This window comes from Netta rufina (assembly GCF_964035555.1).
Source record: "Netta rufina genome assembly, chromosome: 2".
Classification (NCBI taxonomy): domain Eukaryota; kingdom Metazoa; phylum Chordata; class Aves; order Anseriformes; family Anatidae; genus Netta; species Netta rufina.
In genome coordinates, this window is record NC_140124.1 from 52,991,856 (window position 1) to 53,014,445 (window position 22,590).

The following is a 22,590-nucleotide window of genomic DNA, read 5'->3' on the forward strand; positions in this document are numbered from 1 at the left end:
TTGCTTGCAAACTATGAAGGGCCTGAATCCAGTTACTGAGTACACATTTCACTCACATTGATATCAGAATGGATGGCTGCCAGTTCAGTGTCTTGGCTGGCGTTCAAGCACGCTGATTGCTGAGCCTCCTTGGATTCTGAGCTCACCATTTAAAAAAAAAAAAAAAAAAAGAAGAACGAAAGAAAAAAATAATCCCCGAACACAAAAAAAAACCCTCCACAAACATTTCTGAGATGCTGGTGGGCTAATTTCCTCCCTCTCCTCCACTCTAAGTTCATTCTCTGGAAATGAACACGTACAAGCAGCGTCCTCTGTCAAGGCAAGCAGCTAGGGAGTTTGGGCTTTTCTACAGGGCTGTGATACAATAAACGGCAGGTTTCTCCTGGCCAAGCAATTGCCACACGTGTAACAGCACCAGCCTTCATTCAAGTCAGCAACGGTGGCAAAGACCTGTTTATACTTTTATATCTTGAAAAAAAAAAAGGGAAGAGAAGAAAGAAACACTTGAAATGTTCTGAGACTTCTGTCAATGCCAAGTGAGGGAGCACAGAGAGACCGTTCGCCTTACACAACCCTTTTTTTTTTTTCTTCCTTATTCCTCACTACTAATGACCAAACATCAGTGGATTCAAAGGCAAGCCCAGAGCCCCTTGAAGCCCCCCTGCTCCCAAGCGCCTGCTCTTGGAGCGCGCTGCAAAGCGCCGGCACGGCGTGCAACCCCTGCTCTCCAGCGTGGCAGCAGAAGCTGGGGATCAGACACTGCAGTCGAGCCTGACAGGTGTTTGTTAACAGCCTCTACGATGCATTTGGGAAGGGCAGCCCAGGAGCGTAACATATTTTACTGTGACAGTTTAATAAGCCGAGTGCAGGCTGTATTTTCCACGACTCTAATGTAAGTCCCTAAGATCTGGATGGCACGGCGGCAATACGCACGCAGCCCAAACCACGGCAGGGTCGGCACACACTCACACAGCACCTCCAAAACCAGTGGGCAGCTGGACCTGCTCCTGCTGGGTCCATCTGGGAACCTCTCTGCTCTTGGCAGGCTCCGTCCTCCGGGTATTGCCACCGCTCGGTGAAATCAGGTACACCTTGTCGACGGTAATTGCCTGGGCTAATTATTAGAAAATTCAATTTATGCTAATCTGCCTGAGGGGAGGGGAGCATAAAATTAACTTGACGCATTTATTTAACTTTTCACAGTGTTATTATTGTTACTTAAAATTTATGACAGCATTGTGCCCAGAGGCCTCCACCAGGGTAAGGATCCCAATGTGCTCGGGATCCCACCGTGCGTGCGCGACTGTCCTTCCAGCCAAATTTCGAGGCAAAAGCCCAGTCCCTGCACACTTTCAGGGAAGCATTCCCCAGAGACTGGGAGCAAGGCTACAGAAATTAAAAGCCCATTAGTCTTACCGAAGTGGAGCAGGGGCATTCAGCCACCGCATCCTAACACACTGGCAGCTCATACCAAAAAATCTCTCATTTGGGAAGAAAGTGTCATTTCAGTCACTTTTGGTTTTATCATTAAATACGGAGACACAAACAACCCCTCCTATCTAATGTTGCCTTTTCTTACTCCTATTTTACAAACAGGATCATCATCCAGTAAATGCAAAAGCATGCAGGGAGAGATCCTGGCTCCAGGAAAGAGAGACCTGTGTCAGAAACTGAATTGGTGAATTGTCAGAATCTCACCTTTTAGTTTATATACACGACGTGTAACGATTCAATTTTTCCTTGTAGTGAACTTTAAAGGATATTTGCCTGAGCAAAGCAGCTGACAGTTCCACCTGCCTTCATTTCTGGACGTACAAATGCCAACCATTAAAGGTCAGCATCTGGGCGAACACAGCCCCTCACCACCCTTGGATCAGTTGGCGTTTTTACCTATATCCATGTACATCCTTTCCGACATAACCTAATTAAACAATTGTATTGGTCAGATGATATTATCAATATATTATCAATCAATATTCTAGATTCAAATATTTTAAAATATTTAATCAGAAGTAGGGAAGAGAGGAGCTTTTATGAGTTAGGGCCTTACAATTAAACTCTCCCTAGTACAGCTGTGCCGACAGGAGACATGCGAGAGAGTGAAGAAGAAAGTGCTGAGGAAATGAATGATCCTCTGGGAGCCACTGGAAGACTGTCAGAGTTAGGAGAATATTAGAAGCCCGTCTCTTCCCCCAGCTCTTCACTGATGTTTTAGGGAGGAACAATCCATCCGTGTGCTCTGCGTGTTTGCTGAGGCTAAAGGGCAACACTCAAACATCATCACAGTCCAACTTTCGAGAAGCTTGAAGGCTCCTCAGTTCTGGGCAGGTGAGGTGCTAGCAACACATTCCACACCCTGTTCTTCCCCCACCACAAGAAGAGATGAGATTAGCCCATACAAGCAGAGAAAAAATGGCAACACCAGAAAAATCCTCACTTGAGTGGGCTGTGCTAACAATCTCATGTCAGCAGAGCAGTTCAGGAGGGGTGAAGGCAAACTCACATTTAAGGCTGCTCCTCCACAGCTGACTTGCCTCTCTGTGCCCGAACACCACGAAGATCTTGGAACAGATTTAAACCCCAAACTCACACAGTGCTGCAGCAGATGGAGTAAGAACTTCTCCAGAACTGCCGGGTTTTATTTGAAAATTTAAGCTGGGGTAATGTCTTCTGCTATCCTTCCATGTTCCTCTGCTGCTCTCCGTGCTGCAGTTCAGCGGAGCTGTTTCAAGGTCCTGTTAAATATGTCAAGCCTTTTACACGCAAGTGCATCTTTGCAGCACAAAATGAAACAGATGAAAGAAAAAGAAACCATCTTTTAGCCACACACAAGTTCTGTGTAGTTTGCATATCGCTCCTAACACACACTGGCAGCCCACACCAAAAAGGCTCCTGTTTTGGAAGAAAGTGACATTTGAGTCACTTTTGTTTTTATCATTAGATACGGAGACATCAAACATCACCTCCTGTCTCATGCCTTCTTTTCTTGCTTCTGCCTCATGAGCAGGGCACATGTTTCTGTGGTCCTTCAGAGTGCTACTTGTTTGACTCAGCACCGTGACATTTTTTGGTGCCTGCAGATCCTCCTGTGACTGCTGGAGCGTGCAAGATGCCACCCGAGGCTCCGCTGCGCTGCCATCCCCGCAGGATGTAGTGCTGCTCCTGTCCTGAACTCAGGGCAAGAGCACGAGGAACAGGCAGGCCTACAGCACAACGCTTCTGCTGCCAGCAGGAAGGGCTGGCTCTGCTTGCTGTTACCCACCCCTCCTTCACCCCACAATCTTCTGGTGAAGAAGAGGCCCCTCAATCACCTGGCTTTTGCCCTTTGGGCCATGCTTTACTCATGCTAGTCCCATGAGTGAGCCACCCTTGGTTGGATTATGCAGTCAGATGAACTCAGTATGGGTAATTCAGTCCTCTAAACCTTTCAGTCCCTTTAAACAGTTGGCTCCATCCTCTCTAATTCCCCCAAGAACAACAACATCCATTCTTTGACAACAAGCCTTTATCAGGCTTTAAAAAAGAATAAAAAAATCAAACTAACCTGCTTACTTCAAAGTCACGCTCTCACAATTTTAGCTGGCACATCATGAACAAAATGGTCTAGAACTAACCTCAAACAGTCATCTGGAGAAAAACAACATATTTTCCCATGTCATCACCACTATAGCACATACTAACCACAACTATTCAGCCTGTCAATTTTCAGTTTATATTATGATAACTTTACCTAAAAGCCTTTCGTGGTTCAAAAACAGCAAGTGCAATGCCAAGGAAACATTTGCTGAACTGACGAGGATGGCAGGGCTGGTGTCAGGAATAAGCTTTCTGTAGAGCAGGAAGCAAAGTAAAAACAGATTTCACTGGGGACAAAGGACTTATCAGAAATTCCCTAAAACACTGCTTCAGGCTGCTTTAATCCCGAGTAATCACAATAGGTTGGGAAGAAGGTATCTTAAGGTGGTCCTTGGGTTGTGAATCTTCCACAAAAATCCGTAAGAACTGTGATGAAGAGGAAAAGGAACACATTAATCCTTTTGAATTGCTTTTGCACCTCTATTTCCATACACAGGAAGGTTTTTCATGTCCACTGAGTATCTAAGAGGAGGAAAAAAAACAAGTTTGATGGCGGTCTGGTCAGGAAACTATCTGACAGGCTCAGAAGCAATGCATTTTTAAAAGGTCTTTGGCAAATCCACTTCTAGCCATGTAATCCCCATGATTCACAAGGAACCAAGCATTATGCAGTCTTCAGTTACTTCTCCCATTTTAAGGAGGACAAAGGCAAACCTCTCATTAACGGAGCACTGTGGCTCAAGCTCTGTGCTTAAAACCCCAGACCTCGACAATCACACACCCACACTCAGCCTTGAGAAATATTCTTGTGCTACTCTGCTGCCTTGTGCCATCACCCCGGGAGCAAACAAGAAGTCACTGCACCTCTACCTAGCGACCTGGGGCAAGATCACTGGGGCAATCCGTGTCCCCTGCTTGGTTTTGGTGGGACGCACACTGAAGGCGACTCGCCCTCCCCGAGGACAGCTGATTTCAACACTGGCTGGACTCCAAAGGGCTGCACTGAGGCCAGGCATTGCTCCCCCTCCTCACTTTTTATGAATTAGGAAGGCTGTGTTGTGTGTTCTCCGGGCAGATCTGCAGCCTGGAAGGATGGAGGAGACAGCAAGAAAGAGGTGAGGATGGCGAAAATTGGGCAGGAGCCCCGCAGCCGAGCCTGTGCTTTTCAGAAGTGATGCCTGGTTATCCTCCTGCAGCGCCCCACACCCCAGCCTTACGTGCCCTCAGCTCCCACTCCAGATGCCAAAGCCATGCTCTGCACAAAGCCCGGACTGTGTGTGCCCGGGCACAGCCTGCTGTTAGCTGGATTTTTCCCCCATCGGATGGCAGCTTTAAGGGAGCCACTACGAGGAAAGCAGGAGCGCTGCAAGTTGTGTCCAACTGCTCAATAAACTAACCTCTTTTTTTTTTTTTTTTTTTTTAAGTAAGTATTGCAACTCAGCAGTTCTGCCATGGGATCCCAGAAAGCATGAGACGTTCTTAATTTAGCAAGAACAACTGCATACTATGTCAACTACTGAAAATCTCCGTGTGCAGCAGAAAATGTTTTGAGTCAACAGACTGCAAAGCAACGCTGCTTGGATTTTTTTTTGTTTGTTTGTTTTTTGTTTTTTGATTTTACAGCATGTTTGGCATTCTCAGGAAGAGACTTAAGGAGATGTAGTATCAGATTTGAAATCTTACTTCTCTGCTTGAAGCTTCCATTACTTTCAGACTGTGCAGTATGCTTTGGTTTGATTTTTTTTTCTTTTTCAATATGAAAAACATGCTTTGCAGCTGAGGCTTCATCAGTTTCACAGTACTTAAACATATTCTAACTTTAAATCAGTGAAGCCTGCTGAAATCAGAAAGGGGGTGCTAAAAAGGAAAATATGTCCTGAAGTGTTGTCCTGAATAAGAATGAGACTTAAAGATGTGATTAGGTGTCTCTGAAATAGGTCTTCTGTGTCTAATAACAAGCAGAGATCACAAAATAACCTTGTGCATCAAAGGGTAGGCAAAGCTTTGTGTCTTGGAGAGAATGACTGAGCAGAGCAAAACTGGAAGCCTCTGGGCATGCGATTTGATTGTTTTATTAGAAGGAACATTAACACATAGAGGCCAAGGATAAAGACGAAGCTCAAAAGGAATGAGTCAGGGAAGCTGTTCCAGATGGCAGAGCCATGTGGGATGTGACTCCACCATCTACTGTGGAAATAAAAAAAAAAAAGGAAGAAATGAAAACTTAGTGTTGAGAGAGCATATCGGGCTGAAAGGAAAATGAGAAAGCAAGCTGAGTAGTAGAAGGAAATGAAAGGCCGAGTGATGAAATGAGGCCTTCAGAAATTTTCGAGTGGAGCAGCACAACTTCGATCAGCCAGCACAAAAAGGCCCAGTTGCTTTGCTCCAGGTAAACATAAGCAGCTCCAAGTTTCGATGCCCGTCCACAGCATAGTCACTCTCCTCTGGACCAGACATGGGCTTCGCCATACCACTTGGACAGCCTTTTAGTACAGACGACCTGCAGCGCCCCGTCAGTGCTGTTGCTATGTCCCAGCAACGTGAGTAGGATGCAATTCTGACAGATGGTGTCTTGGGCAGTGTAAGACTACAGGGAAATTCTAAAAAGTGGCAATTAGGCTGATAAAGAAGTTATTAACAACTTTGTAAGGGAAGTAAAGGAAGCTATGAGGTCTGGATGCTTGAGACTTAATAGGGCAAAGCGCTTAAAAAGGCACTGCAGGGAACTGCCCTGTCTTGTCAGGAAAATGGGCAGCATGATCTACACCAGCAAGTCTTCTGCACCTCTTATTTCAGTGCAAACAGGAGGTACATGAATATAAAACAAAAACACACACAGGCATCACAGGAACTCCTTGGTTTGGAGACTCTTTTCATTACCAGCTGTGTATTCAAAAGGCTAGCCACAGCAGACCTTGCCCAAGCCTACAAACCTGATGCCATAATAGTAGTAAGTCTGATATGAGAGATTCTTATTAAAATTGCAAAGTACACATCACACATATAAATAATTCCTAGAAAATAATTTCAGAGACACGTCTGCTCTTGCCTTTTGGTATCAAAGGCTTGACCTAAAGTCAATAAAAAGAGTCAAGAGACTTCAAAGCTGGCTATAGGGTAAAGAATTTTTCTATGATTGGTGTTTTTAAGTCATGTTCCTTTACAGTCATGACTCCTCCTCTCTGGAGGCACTTCAAACTGACCTCCACTAACATAGTTGAAAACAACTGACCTGAAGGTAATTCAGGAGTCTTGGTCTTCATACAATTACTTCCACAGAAACCACAGAGCCTGTGGTCAGCTGCCTATTTGTTTACTTGTCTCTTGCTCCCACTGAAAGGATTCTTACTCTAATATTCCTTTTTTTGTTGTTTAATAAATTCATTTCAAACATCAGTTCTCTCCTGCAAAGTTTAAAATCACTCTTCCAAGTCACAAGATGAATCTGATCACCGTAAACTCTGTTGGCTTTATCTGGGCACATAAACGAGACTTCTCACTGTTTCAGCCATGTACGTCAGCAAGCTAGACACAAAGTAGTGCGAAAAACCAGGCTGCAACTCTTGCATATCTTTCATGCTTGTTCTTTCAGCCTTGAGGATGTTTTCTTGGTTAGTCAACTTTAAAACCATCTATTGTATACACAGCACTATTTAAAAACAGCACTCAAGTGTACAAGATAAACATGTGCTCCTACTGAGTTACTAAACATGAGATAATAAATTTGCATCCCTGTAATTACTACTGCTACCGTGTAGCTGCCTTCAACGTACAGAGCAATACCAAACAGGAGACCCATGCCAAGGAAGCAAGAGGCCCTGTGTGCAGGAAAAGGCCAGCGCTCTGGAAGCATAAACGGAGCTGTGCAAGAAAGAAATTCAGCAGTCACCGAAAGCGGTTTCTGCCAGATGTTAAATCTGTGTATCCAGGATCAGGAGGGAAGCTTCTTCCTACGAGTGGGAAGGCTCTGCCACTCGGGATCCATGGGGAGAAGCCCCAAGGTTGCAGGGAAAGGAAAAGGCTCTAAATTCACATTGATGCACAAGTAAAACATGAGTAGCATGGAGGGGAAGGGAAGAGCTGGAGGGCTTTGCCAAAGGTGCCAGGAAGGATGCAGAGCTCCTTGCAGATGTTCTGTGCAAAAAAAAAGAGTGAAAACATTCAAGAGGATGAGTTTCCTGTGGATTTGTGGTCCATGCCCCTGCACCCACTGCTCCACGCTCGCCCCTCTCTGCTCTGTCTTCCCTCTGGCAGCCTCCAGCCGCTTCGAGACTTCTACTCCCTGCTGGATTTGGTGGGAACCAGCCAAAAGGCTGTGCTAGGGAGGGAATGGGGACAGAGAGACATCGTCACCAGCACACACACACCTCAGTTCCTTGGAATCATGGCTAAAAACACCCCGGCTCTGAAGGAGAAATACTCATGAAAAGGTTTCGTAACACCTTACCAAGGAGCGGTATCAGTATCACTATCTCTGCTTTATGGCTGAAGCACTGACTGGTCATGACATGCCTCAAGTCACCCATCAGATAGCTTTTACTTCTGGCTCTGCCAACTGTTTCTCTGTTCCAAGCTGGTGCCCTACCGTGGAGCCATCCCAAACCACAGGCTGCAAGAGAAGAGAGCTGCAGGAGTCAGTATGTGAGCATCAAAATGCTCTTTGCAGACAGGAGGGGAAGGAAATCATGTTAAAGGTATGATAGAAACCGAGAAACCAAGAAATGTTCTCTAAAAGGCAGTACCTGCCTCCAGCACGCTCAATGCACAAGGTGCTGTAGTTGCACTTCATGAAAAGGCAATATAGGACAAGACTAACTTCAATTACCACAGACCACAGAAGTGATTGCTTTAAGTAAGAAACAAGCCAGGCCAAAACAGAAACCCCACATATCTGAGCGAGGGAGACAGTGGGATCTGAATGCCAGCTTTCTGATTTGGTGTCTACCAAACCTCTGTCATGACCCGAGCTGAACGCTTTGATCCAAATACCGTCAGACCTTATCCTGGATTAAATTTTAGCTTTGCACGCTCTTCTCAAAAACCTGGAGAACCCACTCTAAGAGACCCATCATGTTTCTATTGCGCTTCAAATCTAGCCATGCATGACCAAAGATATGACCAAATCTTACCAAGGCAAATTTTGTACTCTTTTTCTTTATTCCTTTTGGGTGTGAAAAGGATAAAGTATTCAGCCAGGAATCATTTAAATGATCCCTTCCCTAAGAAAACAATGATCCTGGCAAGCAATTTCCCTTGCCTTATCCCTGAGGTTTCACATTTTTCATATCAGAATAGTTCCTTACCAAGGGAAGAATGCTTCTACCTTTATTAAGCTGAACCTAAAGAAAAATAGAAAGAAGACAGGAATTATTGAATTTACTTTTTAATACCATAAAGTCTATGAAAAAGCAGCACGAATTGCCATTGTATTTCCCTGTAATCAAGAATCACATACTCCTCCTTTGTATCTCTTCCTTTCTGTTTCCAGGTGAAGATCAAGGATGTAATTTCTCCTGTGCTCCACCATAAAGGAGAAGGCAGGTATTGAGGCCTTCGTCTAACACCATGAGGCTTGACCATTGCCATCAGCTTGAACTACTAGAAAATAAATCAAGTGAAAGCATGTTAGCAGAGAGGAAGCCCTTTCAGGAGCGCAGTGGTTTGATACATGAGGATGCTGCCTCAAGTGAGTGCTCCTCTCCCTCTGTTGCAAGCATGCTCACACAGTGGGCTCGGGAACGCTGGATGAAAGCCACCTGCAGCATCTTCAAGGGTCAAATGCTGTGCAGATAGGGCACGAGTCTGATTAAGATCCACGAGAAAGCCTCCTACAGTCTCCGTTCCAGTAGGACAGTTTACAGACAAACAATCAGCACCCGCAACTCCTCGTCCCCCACACCAGATTTGCCAAAGCACAAACAGAAAGACACAGAACCACAGAAGCAAGAAGCAGAGATGCTTCAACCACGACCTATCTTTTCTCTACCCAAGCACTTGGGTTTTCCAGCAAGGTACGGGCACTGTGACTGAACTCATGAGAGAGCAATTTCGGTTTCAGCTACGCTGACACCAGCTTTGCGCGGCTACCATCAGATAGCTTTGTTTGCAACATTTCGAAGTCCTGAAGGAACGTTTAAAGAGAAATACCTTCACTGAGCCTTAATGTTTCATGCCATAAGCCTTAAAATAGCAACCGTAATTTAATTAAGGGGCATCTACCCTGCTTACATTCGCTTTCCTGAAGGAGTAATAGCCACTGCTCCACACGTTACCTTTAGCACTGGCCTGATCAGACAGCAGGCTTTGTGTTGGCACGCTGGTTTCCCTCTCTGACCACGGACAAACACCACTCTCCGTTGCTTCAAGGCTCCAGCCCAGACATGCCAGGCAGCTTGATGAGCATGCATAGGTCAGCAAGCAGGCCCAGGGCCCAAGTCTGTAACCAAAAAATCAGCTGTCATATGCCCCACCGGGGCATGAAGTTAACAGAGCTCTCCCCGCTCCTTTCAGGCCATCCTTAAGCGCTTAATGGGAGCATCTGGGAGCGCTGGGAGGGAACTGGAAGCTGCTGGTCCCAACCTGGCCACAAAGCAACGCCAAACCTGCAACTCTGACCAAGTGTGCCTGCTAAGGTGCTCCGTCCAGCTGGTGGTAATCAGCTCGAGTGGAACGAGCAACAGATATTCAACACCTAAAATCTGTGAAACACTTGCATTACGGTGAAAAATTACCCACGTATTATTTTGGTGAGTGGTTTATACTAAGGAGGCTTCCTCCAGACACCGAGCAGTGGAGCTGGGTCTGAACCCAGCCCGTGCAGAGCCAGCAGCCCTCCCCTGGAGAGAACAAAAGCCGTCCTCCCAGCATTAGATGCACCGAGCCCGTGTTTACACAGGGAGCTGCTAATAACCAGAGCCGGGAATTCCAGCACAGGAGCTTTGTATTTATTCCTATTCCACATTAGCACTGGCCGTGCCAAGTTCGGGCACTTTAAGCTGTGAGGGCTGCTATCGCACGCTGCTTTATCAGCCTTTCACACAACTGCGTGACCGAAGCATCTCGATAAGAATGTCTAAAATGTCTGCTATGCTTTAAAACAGCAAACCCTTCCTTTTCTGCTCTGACCCAGCCATTTCAGTCAACAAAGCTCCTTCCACTCTTCCAAAACACTTTCTACTCACTTAATGGCTGTGACCGTACCGACTGCCTTGGAAACTGCTAGTCCCCAAAAATAATGCAGCGCAGCTATTTGTTCGTGCTGGTGGCTTGGCGTGGTATTTGGAGGACTACCATTTCGCAATATGGAACGAAACATGGACATCCATCTTACGACAAGGGCTCTACCACACCTCAGCCTTCACACACGGAACATTAATGCAAGAAAATCACTGTACAGAAACTGTGCAACTAAAACAAACAACTTACCAAAAATGGCATATGTTTTTGTACTCGGTTTTACATTCTCAGCTCACTAAGATCAATATATACATAGGTACGCATGTGTGCATGTGAGTATACATACCCATTCATCCCTGCATCTCTCAGGAAGGTGCTAGTCAGAGGAGGAGCAGTCAGGACTGTAAATGCCACCTCTACTACAATGAGCAAAACTGGTTTTATTTCTTGTCATTCTGTTTTTGTTTGTTTTTAAGTTTTTTATTGGTCTGATTTGGTTTCTTTTAAAAGAGCTCAAAAATGTTCCAGCATTAACTTCAAAAACCTGGCTTCTCTAAGGCCACTCCATGCCTTTAAAACAAAATTTGACTGCAAACCTACCTATATTGTAACAGCTACCATTGGAATTGAACGTTAAAAAAACACATTGTGAAAGCTACCTATCCCCGCACTCACTTCATGCTGCAGGAATTCCACTTGGGAAGGACAACGAAGGGAGAGGTGGAGTGGGGAATGCACAGCTAATTAGTGAGGTTTCACAATCTAATTTAACCTGCCAACCCATTCTTCTGCCACTCTCGCCCAGGTAAATAGGATGAAAAGCAAAAGGTCTGAGCTCTTTGCGCTGTTACTCCTCAATTCCACCATTTCTGATCGTCTACCTGGGTACTTCTGTCTCCTCGGCAGCCTTCCTCTCCTGCGGAGCTCGAGACCACCACTTCCAAAGCCTGGCAAGTTGTTCACTTTCAGCAAGATGAGCAGGAGCTGATGACACTTAGCAGCACGTGTGCTTTTGAGAGCACGATTCAGAATCTTCCCTAAAGCCACGTGCATTCCCTGCAGTCCCCAGCAAGTCACCCAAGGCCGAGTGATCCTTGAGAGCATGTATAATAACGCTCTGGGATACACCTGCCCTGCACAAGCACACGGCACAGACTCGTGGGCTTGTGCTGAGTGGGCTCAGACGTTTTCAGGGCGACGCTGCAGGGCAGGGCTGCGCAGACACACTCCTCTGACTCTCACCAGCAGAAAACCAGTGTCAGGCAGCACCCTGCTCCGCCTAATTAGCATAATCAGGGAAGATGTAAGGGGAGAAGCAGCGCTAATTAGCCTGAGCAGAGCACCTTGTCAGCCTGGGAATCTCTGCACAGGGCTCTGATGTACTAGATGTACCCGGTGCGACCAGGCCTTTTGTGCTCCCTGCAGGCAGCAGCTATTTCACTGTGGCCAAGAACTAGGTGCTGAGAGCAGCGCGGGGCAATTCCTCAGTTCTTCATGCCTTTTTTTTTTTTTTTTTTGGAAGCAAAGATCTGCAGGAGCCTTGCAGCTCGATGTACCATGCTCCTGCATTGCACGTGCTTACGTGGGTAACTCAACAATCTTCCTTGGCATAGTCTTTTTTGAGAGAGGGGGATCCTACTCTGTGTCTCGTGTATTATTATTTTTTTTAATTTTATTCTACAGAATTATATATACTTAGAGGGTAGGAACATGCTGCTACACAATCCTTTCACTACTTCGCTGTTGCCTTCCCCGTCTCAAAATACTCTCCAGATGGAAGGAGTTTATTTGTAAGGAGGAAAGCATAAGGCTGACTGAAGAAAAGTGATAATTACATTAGAATAATAATAACAACAACAAAACCTGGAGCTAATGAAGACTGCCTGCTTCATTTAATTTAGGAAGAGGCTTCACCCTGTAATGAAGACACATGGAGCTCTGCAGCTTGTTCACCCCTTCTCCAAATGTCACCAGGAGCATCGCCGAGCCAAATCCCTGCAGCTGAACTGGTCTGACTGGTCAATGAGCACAAGGAGGAAACACTTGGACTTTTATCTCCTCCATCGCCCTGCAGGCTGTCCCTCGGGTTGAATAAAGACGGTTATACTAACCTGGTAATGGATCCAGTAGAAGCAGAAAGCAGCCTGGTGATTCCCACTGGGGATCTAACGGGTGCCTGAGCTCAGCAGGACGTTTGGAGGACCCTCCTGCCTCAAACAGCAGCAGTACATGGCACAGACTGAGTGCCAAAGGGATGATAATTGTGCCAAAATGATCATTTTGCCTTTTTTTTTTTCCTCGTAGAAAGCTGACTCTTTAACAAAGCCACTTGCAGTGCGTGCTTTCACAAGAAAACAACCAACACTCATTTTGAAAACTCCAAAATAGCCCCAAGACACGTGAGCTGCACACATGAGAAGTGTTAGCTCCTCCGCTGCTCTTCCTGTTGCTCTACCCAGTGTCAAACTGGCTCTTACTGCACTGGAGGTTCGTGTTACCTGGGGTCCCTTTTTCTTAAAAAAAACAACTATTAGCATCAGCAATGCCAGGTCAGGCTGCTGAGAAGAGAGGTTTTACCTGCCAGAGGGACGAGCTCCTGGCAGATGAAGGCTTAAAGCCCATTTTACCTGCTGCTTCCCTTGTGCTGCTCTCTCCACTGCCAGGGATCTCCGCAGCTCTGGACAGGCGTCCACTCGTCAGGGAAGCCAAACCCCATTTTGCTCGGCTTCTTTCAGCTGTCAGAGCTTTTGTAATGCTTTAGCAGGACTTATTGCACTCCCGAAGTTGGAAGTGAGACAAAGAGAATTTAGAAACCACCACCCCAAGCCTGACTGAAGGTTACCAGCCCCAGAAAGCCACAACCAACCTTCCTCTCCTCATCTAACACAACCTTCTCTCCCCAAACAGATTTCTTCTATCGCTGCTGAGTACACTAAACTCGCTTTGCCCTAGTGGGGAGGATTTCTTTATTATTTAAAGAGCTGCCAGGAAAATCCACTAGAAATAAAAAAAAAAAGACTGCAGCGCCTGAGGTTTCATTAGCCTGTCCCCAGTTCTGACACCTCAACAGGGGAAGAAGCTCAGAGCAACCCTGGCAACCTGCTTCTTTATCTTCCTCTTGACCTTTGTGCCATCGGGTGCCTCTGAAACATTGATCAGTGCGGGTGGCTGGAAGCGCCAGCGCTGATTAACAACCAGAAACATGAAGCTCACTGAAAAGGAACACAGATAGCGTCAGCGTTGCCAGCTTCTCTACGAGTATCTGCATCTAATATCCCTCCCCAACATCAGCATCCAGGGTCAACATGCCTGGCAGGCTGCAAACAAACCTGGAATCAATATGAATGAGCAGGTTGTGCAGGACAGTGTTCTGCTATGGGGGGCTCCTGATCCCTTTAGATTAACCCACCGGTTTACAGCAGCCTTTCCTTTTGAACAGGCACTCCAACCAGCACATGGAAAAAAAAATAAAAAAAAACAACCTCCCTTCTAGAAGAGCTTCATTTATATTCTCTTCCTGCTGCTGCCACCAACGTTATTAGCACTGAGAGGAGCACCAGCAGGCTACTAGATACCGCCGGGGTCATTGTGGGCGCAGAAAAACAGCTCGCTGACACAGCACCACCAAAAAAATACAATAAAAAGCAGCAGTGAGGCAGAAGAGCAATAAAAGAAGAATTCTGGCAGCCACGGGACACCTGTGTTTTGGTCAGCTGCACCCCAGCCACCACCTGCAAGGAGCAGAGCAGCTCTCATGCCGTGCTATCCTCCCCGTTTGCTCCAAATACTTCTTGGTTTACGCCGAAGCCTCTTGGACCAAGCAGTGCTGCCAGCAGGGAGCTGAAGCCTCTCCAGCCGCTCTCACCAAATTAAAGATAAGAACAGCCATAAGCCACGCTGTCCAGCTACAAGAGATGCCTTTTCCTCGCGGAGCAGGGTGCTGCAGTCACTGGCAGAAGCATTCACCTGCCCGCCGTCCTCGGCTTCCTCGCTCCGACGCACCAGCACTGCCTGGACTTCCCTCACGGCAAATCGTGAAACAAAGCTGACAGCGAAAAGCTGGGGCAGCAGTTAAAGAGCCTGCCAAAGAGAAATCTGTTTGCTCAGGCAAAAGCTGTTCTCAGTCCAAACATGGGAGTCATAATCTTACAGCCATTTGCTTGGAAGACAATGAAGGGAAGGCGGAACAGGCTGGGAAACTGCAGCTTGCCACAGAGAGAGAAGAGAACAATCTTTGTGCCCAGATTTCTTTGCTCTGCAGGGTAAGTTTTACAGAGCTGACAACCGGTAGCAACATGTAGTGGCCCCAGGCATCATGCCTGCCTATCAAAGACTTGGATTTTAGCCCTGGAGAAATTACAACTTCTCCGTTCTCTGGAAGCTCTATCGGCCGAGAAGAAAGCGAGAGAGTAATGAATGACCTAACCAATAATTATTTTAATACACGGATTGCATACTGCAAGCGATAAATGCAGAGGTGCCTGGGGTGCAGGGAGAGCCGGGGGAAGAAGGGCAGGGGGGGAACACCTCGGGTTTGACAGCAACGGGATACCCACAGGTTACAAAAGGCAACCAGCGGGGCTGCTGCAGCAGCACAGTGCTGGAGGGTAGGGGCTGGCACTCCAGATCCAAGTATGGATCCAGCAGATAAGCACGGGAGACAAAGGAAGGGGAAGTTCAGCCATCCAGGTTGGAAAAGGCAGCTCAGGAGGGGCCAGCAGGAATGCAGAGCGAGAAAGAGGCAATCTGGGCTCACACCCTGCACGCTCAGAGCAGTGGCTTCGGGGACAGCGAGCCAACCTGGCGTGCACCAACACCTCCCCCGGCCCATTTTGCTTCTGCCCAGGCTCAGGAGCTCTGCTGCGTGTCTGCAACATCCATTTTCACCCACTGTTCATCACTTACAACACGCTGCCAAACCTGAGGCCTCGAGGTATGGTCGGAGTTGGCTTATTTTTTATTTTTTCAGCACTGCAAGAGGCCCGAACTATTTCAATTTCTTCTCCCAAATGTCAGCCTTGAGCCATTTTGGTCCGTCCAAAGGAGGAGAGTGAATGAGATGGGACCAGGGCAAGAAATGGCGAGAGGAGGAGGCAGAGAAGAAAGGGGCTGGGGCTAAACTCAGCCCCCGAGATGCTCGGTGGGGCTGCACCCAGCCCTCACGCAGGCTGCTTCCCACCGAAGTCACGCGCTGCAAGGCTGTCAGAGCGAGGAACAGGGATGTTTACTATCCTGCCATCTGCAGTTTGCCCAAAATAACAGCCACAGATATGAGATCAACCGAAGACGCTTCAGTTATTGACACATGCTGGAGTTAGAGATTTATTTTCCGTTTCCCACAAACTGTGCCAGAGGTTTTAGCACAAGTGCAAAAAAAAAAAAGAAAAAAAAAAGTGAAGAAATGCCAGCGAGCGAGGCACACGAAGAGTTTATTCATTGCTCCTGTCAGAATGTGTTTGTGCTTGTGTGGCTAGCACTCCAAAAAAGCTGCGGCGTATGTTTTCAGGATGGAAAAATCCTCGGGATACCTAAGCCCCACCAGACAATCACCAAATTGCATGCTGGCATTCACAAGGTGCCCTTCTGCAGGAGCACAGCCGCCTCACCTCTCCTCGTTTTGACCCCTCACTAAGCGAAATAACAGTCCTCCTTAACAGCTCCTCCTGACATCTCATTTTCTCTCTGCAAAAGCGAAATATGGACTTGATTTGTACGAGCCCTGCTATTCCAGAAACGCTCTTCATCCAAATGAGGAGAGCAGGAGAGAGGAAGCGAGAAATTGGTGCTGTTTAGTAAACAGGCAGTTTCTAGGTGGATACGAGATGCTGGTCCCAATTTACTGCCCACCCCCCACCCCCGGCTCTGAAATTTGCCTCGGTGGCAGAAGGAGGAGGAGGAAGGGACGAGCTCAGCCGCTGCTCGCCGTGCGAAAGGTCCCAGCGCCACAACACCCTGCAAACACCCAGGGAAAAGAGAACGGGATTTTTTTCCAGCAAAATCATTGTGCGCTGGTATTTCCTCTCAGCAGAAAGGGCAGAAATACCACCCCTCCTCGCTTCTGCTATTCCTGTCTCCCGGAGAGGGTGAAGGAAAGAGGGGAGGGGAGAGGAGGAGCCTGGCCGGCCGCCTCCTCGCCACAGCGCTGTCCTGCACGCAGAAGCCAGCAGCTCTCAAGGAACTTCCAAAGAGCTCTCCATCGCCTGTGCACGACCCCTCCGCAAGAAATGTGCAGCCTCCATGCCAGGGGGAGAGCACTTTTTGAGAGCACTTTCTTCCCATCTGTACCTGGTGAGAAGGGTGCTGCTCCTTCCTCGCAAGCCCAGGCCTCGGGAGTGTGACTTGGGGGTCTGTCACCTCAACCGCAGGCCGCCTGAGGTGGGCTCGTTTTAAACCATTCAGGACAGGGCAGAAGGTAATCACCACGCTGAGGGCATCTTGCACAGGTCCTCCATCCCCTGTGATGGCAGATGATCACCTCCCTCCCTCCCTGGTGCAGTTTATCTGGCCCATCTTGAACACCGCACAGGGTACGGGACCGGGGAACGCTCTCCTCGGCATGAGGTGGTGCTGCTGTTGCAATCACCTCCGCTGATTGCAACATCTCCAGCAAACAGCTCCTGCTATCCCAACAGCTTTGCATGCTAGGACAGTTTTTTATTTATTATTATTATTATTATTTAAGGCTGGCCTCCTCTGCACTAGGAAGTCAGCGTGCAAAGTAAGCCCTTGTGGTTTCAAAGCAGGCTTTCAAAGTGTGGGAATAAGCTGATACAGCCACGTCTGCTTGGATACACAGACAGGGAGAAGCTCCAGCTCTCAGAGGCCCCTTATTCAGCTTAATGAGTTATTAACTTGGCAACTTAGAGCTACTAGTTACCAACGATTCCCAATGTCAGCTTTGTTAACTATTTCGTTGTAAGTACCAAACTTAACACCAATACAAACTTCATACTGCAAATACTATCTTACCTAATTTTGAATTTCTCAAGTTTTTTTATGACCAAAAGAAGGATTATTCTCAGACCTGGCAGGCAGAGAATTCTTGTTTTCCCCTCTTTTTACGGATGCTTACATCTGATCTGTACATCTGCCCATTTCAACCCAGAAACGCAGTGAGCTTCGTAAGAAAAACATGACCGTAAAAATAAAACGAACTGATCAAAGGAACAGGAATTTGGAATAGCAGATGCAAATAACCACATTTGCATTCCTCTAATTTGGAAGTAGCCAAATGATTTTCATCGATGTATGAGCATGTGTACAACTCCTGAATCTGAACTGCGTATTGCTGAACTGTTACCCACAATAGTTTTCATTTTTGTTAGGCTACACCATCACGGGGCCTTCGAAAAGCAGAGTATATATTTAGCTAAAAATCTATAGTAATACATTAAATAACTGTCATGGTCTGAGGAGAAGAAACACAGCATCTTTCCTCAGATATCACCATTCTGCCCTTGAAATCGTTAAAAAAAAAAGGAGTGATAAGGAGAGAAATTAAAAGACTGGCTTTGTAGCCTAACCCAAACACACCTACCCTTCGGTTCCAGCACACCAAAAAGATGCTCAGTACATCCCAGGGATTGGAGCAACCACTACAACGCAGACACCCCCACAGAGAAGACACAATTGCAAATATACATTTGGCGACAAACTCACAACATTCACTATGTTCTTCTTCAGGGAATTGTGGATTATCCTGTAGCATGAAGATTTTTCACGAGTTGCTGGACTGCTCGCAGGGCGTCACTGGCTTTCCTCTTTCAAATAAGGTGAGATAGAGCTGTAAAAGATAAGCAAAACAAACTAAGAAAGGTAAAGCAGGAAAAGGAGGAAAATCCATACAGCTCTTTAGCAAATGATCAACTGATTCATACATTTCCTTGAAGCGAATGTATTTTTAATGGGCTCCCAGGATGGAGATTCCAGTGTAGTGTGCACGTCAAATGCTGATCTAGAACAGGAAGAGTCATTTACTCCGCACTTCTTATTACCAACGATTAAAACCCAGTTTGGAGTTGCTGAAACATAATTAAAGAAGCTCTTGGATAATTCTGTTGCCATAAAAAGGGGAAGAAAAAACTATTCTGGGTTGTTCTGAACAGTGTCTGCAAGCAAAGCTCAGGATGTGCGAAGAGAGCCATACAGGAAGGTTGTTGTTCTCACTGAGCTCCTCTCAGGGGACAGGAACACCTCTCCATTCCTGCAGTTACCTGTCATATTGCGACAGAGGAGTACTGAAACCCAAAATATGTACACACGGGATTGCCACTGGTCAGTATTAAGTGTATTTCACATCATGTTTCCCAAAGGACACATCAGACATTATTCCAGGTGGAACCCATGTTCCCCAACTGTGAAAACCAAGGCCTACACCTGAGCCAGTCCCAGCTCTCTTCACATTCAGTGGAGAAAAGTCGGCAACCTAGAAAATAATTAAATTTGACCTATCTGAAGCATCTACTTCAGGACGGAATGAATCACTCTCCAGAAAGGCCTGCTTCTTTCCCTCCGTAAAGTGAGTCTAGACGCTTAGCTCAGACTGGATGGCCACAGACGAATGCAGATGAATCTCGCCCGACGTGAAGCGAAGGCAGGAAACGAGTCAGACAGACGGACAGGAGCAGCTCATGGGTGAAGAGTAAGGGGAAGGCAACGCAATGGTAGCAGGCAGGGGAAACTACTGGAAGTTACAGCCCTAAAACGGTCCATTTTAGTTGAACCAACAACAGCAAGGCCCTCCTAAACCCAAACCACTGTTTCCCCAGCTGATCCAGCCGGCTTTGGTGTGAGGCTGGGACTAGGTCCTCACAGAGCTGTGAACAATGTTTGCCATCTCCTCCAGCGGGCTGGGACTCTCCCTCGCACACTGGTAACGATGATGATGAGGACTACAGTCATCAGACGGTCTTTGCCCTCTCCCTGATGGATCATAGCAATGCAATCTGCCTGTTTCAAAAGTTAAGAGGTGAAGAAACCCTGAGCTGGAAGTACAGCTCCTCAGTGACACAGGCACTGCCGCCTTAAGACCTTTCAGATATCCAGGCTAAATTTCCAGGGCTTTGGTCAACAAACTTCTCTCCTCCGGTAAAACGGGACCCTGCTGCTACTCTGTGTGCACAGAGAAGCACGCAGTCAGACATTATCTCATAAGCTGTGTGACTTTAGAAACCCAACCAAAAGAAGTAAAATACAACCTTCAAGTCAAGCCTCAACATTTTGTTTAACCCCAAGCAATTTATATTCAAGCTATTATTTATTTTTTCATTAAATCAGGTGAATCTCAAGATAATTTGGCATTCGAAAAATCTCCTAAAAATCCATTTTTGATCTTCATTAACACCCTCCAAAATTCACCAGACAGGTATCTCTTGTCCTTTAACATTGAGCTGAACCTGAAAATGGACTTGAAAAAACTACAAGGAAATATTTAGTATTTCTGCATAAATTAGGTGGCTTCCAATGACTTCAAATAAGGGCAGGAATTTTACTCCAGGCATACCTTGTCTCCCATAACAAATCCTGCAGTTCCTGCTTGCATCCATTCCTCTGAGTCCCCCTGAAGAGTTAGCTACCACGGGCCTGAAAAACTCAGTGCACATCTTTCTGCTACCTTCAGGAGGCTGGATGAGAGTTTTGTTTTCAATTTGGACAAGTCCATCACCACCTATAGCAAGACTCAGATCATACACATGCACCACGCACACAGCCAGCTCTTACGCAGCAGATGATGTATGGTAAATTCATAAACCAGCTTAATCTGCAACAACGTGCTCACTTGACCTTACCCTCAGGCACTTGTTTCTGCAAGAGGCAAGTTGCAAGCTGCCTGTAAATGTTCCCAGCCATTTTTACGCTCCAGATTTAAAGACAGCATGGCACAAACTTCAGGACATGCAAGGAGATGCTCTGCCTCTTGAAGCACAGTCCTCTCCTGTGGAGCGGAGCACTCCTTTAGGACCTGGGACAATCTTTTAACTATGCAGTATCCGGCAGTCTGCTATGGCGTGCTCTTTGTGGAGCATGTGAATGAGTCCTAGCTCGGAGGGCCCATCAGGACGGCAGTGGGCACCACCAGGCATATTTCACCTCCCCTGTTTTCCAGAATAAATGGCTCTGTGCTGCCGTCTTTCACCCTGCTCTACATCCGGAGCAACTCCTCTGAAGGTGTGGGAGGTATGGACGCATGTATAACGCAGTTCTGGTTTGCAGGACAAACTCAATCTCAACCATGCTTCTCGTTTCAAAAGGCTCAGTGACTAACAAAGACATCAGCCTTACATGTGTGATGGTTGAAGCATATTCACACAGCTCATAACCGTGTCACGTACACGGCTACTGATCACAGCGCTGCTCAAAAGGGGAAGTGTCACACGGGGAAGCTGGATCTCGTGGCCCCGCAGTACTCTGGTTATTCAAACGCAGCAGCACAGCCCTGCCTCTGGGCACTGAAAAGGACACCAAGCTGACAGATTAGAAGTGAAACTGAGAGACAAACAGACCTCAAACCCAAGAACGAGGAAATACTTTTGGGGAGTATTTAGACGCTAAAATTGGACCCCAGGGCAATCAACAAATAAGAACCACAGCACAAGCAAGCGATCGCAAATTGGCAAAACCAAAATTCAAAAAGCAGCTCCGTGCAATCCTCTGTATTTATTCCAAGAAAAGGTCACGCTCTCCATCTTGCTTTGAAGAGCAGGCAGTGAGACATCACCGTTTTTCCAGTCCTTTCCTGTAGGTTTTTAATTGTCGTTCCTTGCTCTCTTGCCTGATGTAATTTGGTTTTCCTAATTCACAAATCAGCATAAGCTAATAAAACTGTTTAAGAGACGGCAGCATTGTTCCTGCCTGAGTTGTTTCGTTGTTTGCTATTATCCCACAACTAATCCTTCAACTCAAATAAAACCGTAATTCATTTCCTCCTTTATTCTCCCACTGCATGAAATGGTTTTCGACAGGTTCAATCCTGCCCCGCCGCAAATGGGAAAGGCGAGGCTGGATCTTCCTGGAGCGTACGCGGTGCCAATTACCCGGTGCGCGTATCAGCTATCACGTCAGGAAACAACTTCCAAATGATTTTCAACAGGTCGAGCTGATTTTACACACAGAAGAAAGATTGTAATGGAAACAAAAAAAGAACCCACAAATACAAGAATTGTATCTCTCCTTCCCATTTCGGATTTCAAGTTAATAGAAGCTTCTCCGCGCAAGTCATGCCAAACTTCACCCATCTGAGAACCAGCTGACATTTTGTGTGCTGTACAAAGGCTGCTTCTGAGGGGCTGAGTCATCTGAACGTTAATTGTTCCGCTAGTTTAACAAAGACTTAAATTACAATTATACCTACTTCAAGGCTTACAGCAAAGTACTATCACCTTAGCATGAAAGAGGCTTAGTCTGCGTAAGAGTCCTTCTGATTAATGTCTCTTCCTCATCTTGAGCCAACAGTATCTGCAGCTCGATTCCCTGCAGCTTTGTCATGTAAACCAGCGCTTCCCATGGCTTTCTACGTGGTCCACAGCGAAATGCCCAGCTTCACCATGCCGTATCCCCAGTCTGTGCAAGGTGATAACCCCGTCTGGGTGTCAGGGAATGGTAAATCGAGCTGTCAGCACTTTGCACATCCTGGGGCTCAGACAGCAAAGCGATCCATCCTGCCCCACAGTGTGTATGGGGGCAGAATGTGTACCATGAACACATCCTCAGGCTGTTCCAGCCCCATGCACCTTTCCTCTGTGTGCGTGCTGTTCCCAGTGCCAGTACTTACTGGAGAAACGAAGCGCTGCGGGATGGGAACATCCGTCCACAAACAGCAGGCAGAGAGGAGCAGGGTGT

At 46.8% G+C, this 22,590-nt stretch overlaps 1 protein-coding gene across 4 annotated transcripts in view; it reads right to left on the reverse strand.

Annotated features, from left to right (window-relative positions):
- ATXN1 (ataxin 1) overlaps positions 1–22,590 on the reverse strand; it is a 189,813-nt gene that overhangs the window by 52,929 nt on the left and 114,294 nt on the right. For all 4 annotated transcript variants that reach the window (XM_084282300.1, XM_084282299.1, XM_084282301.1 and 1 more), the window contains one exon: positions 18,412–18,535. The gene's annotated coding sequence lies outside the window, so the exon portion shown is untranslated. The remainder of the gene's footprint in view (positions 1–18,411; positions 18,536–22,590) is intronic.